Genomic DNA, 1,170 nt, shown 5'->3' with positions numbered 1-1,170 from the left:
GCCAGAGATCTCCCCCGTGCCCAAGAGCTGCCCCCTTCCCTGTTCCTGGCAGCCCCTAATCTGTTCTCCATCTCTATCACATTTTGTCACCAAAGGACACTATGAAAATACTAATTGGCCAAATAAACTTACTGAAGCAGTGAGCCCTCTGGCCTCCTGCCCACTGAGCACGCCCTTGTTCGACTCGGAGGGCCTGGAAGCCCCACTGATTTCTTGGAATTCCTAGCTGGGCTACCTGAGCAAGAACTAACGCGTCCAAGAGAAAGAAAGCAGGCATTGAAGATCACCGTGCCTGGTCGCTGGGTCACTGGCGCCTCTCCCCGCCCAGCATGTGACATCAGCTCTCACAGGGCCCCTTCGAATTCCGGCCTTAGCCTTGCTGGTGGTTTAATTGCCCTGCAAATGGCTGCCCCTTGGCCAGCCTTCCAGGGTGGGGAAGGACGTGTGTGAAGTGTGGCTGCACCAGGCTCGGGAGACATTGCCGACCCTGTGTTTAGCTTGTCGGGGACCTGTCAGATTTCTGGGTGGGAGCAGGCAACCCCACTTACTTGCCTGCTTTCCAATTATTTCTCTAGCCATTGACGAGTACAAGCCACAGGATGCCACCACCAACCCGTCCCTGATCCTGGCTGCAGCGCAGATGCCCACCTACCAGGAGCTGGTGGAGGAGGCTATCGCCTATGGCAAGAAGCTGGGCGGGTGAGTGCCCCGGGCTGCCCCAGTGCAGCTGGGGGCTGGGGGCCTACGCAGGCCCCAGGCTTGTCCATGCGTCTCCCTCCTAACTGAATTGTAATTCTCAGATGTCTTACACTCCAGGAAAGAAAGCTGTCTTTTTTTTTTTATCAGCTTACTGAAGTGTTATTTACACGTGGTAAGCTGTACCCATTGTGAGTATGCAGTTCAGCGAGGCTTGTTTGCAGGAACGGTGCACCCTGTAAACACCACCCCAGTCGAGATGTAGAAGGTCTACAGCACCCCAGAATCCCTCCTCTTCCGTAGTCTGTCTCCCCAGCCCTGGCAGCCACTGACCTGCGTTCTACCATTTGGTGCCCTTTATTTTTTACTTTTTAATTTTTTTAAAAGATTTGATTGGGGGAAGGGGAACAGTGTTGGGGAATTGGGGAAGGGGAATAGCCAAGTTGTTGTCCTTCAGTCTTAGTTGTGGAGGGC

General features: G+C 54.1%; 1 protein-coding gene across 1 annotated transcript in view; it reads left to right on the top strand.

Annotated features, from left to right (window-relative positions):
* TALDO1 (transaldolase 1) overlaps positions 1-1,170 on the top strand; it is an 11,902-nt gene that overhangs the window by 6,752 nt on the left and 3,980 nt on the right. The window lies entirely within an intron of this gene.

Source organism: Hipposideros armiger, unplaced genomic scaffold, assembly GCF_001890085.2.
Source record: "Hipposideros armiger isolate ML-2016 unplaced genomic scaffold, ASM189008v1 scaffold_983, whole genome shotgun sequence".
Classification (NCBI taxonomy): domain Eukaryota; kingdom Metazoa; phylum Chordata; class Mammalia; order Chiroptera; family Hipposideridae; genus Hipposideros; species Hipposideros armiger.
The sequence above is the reverse complement of the archived record's forward strand: the minus strand, read 5'-3'. Positions and strand labels throughout refer to the sequence as shown.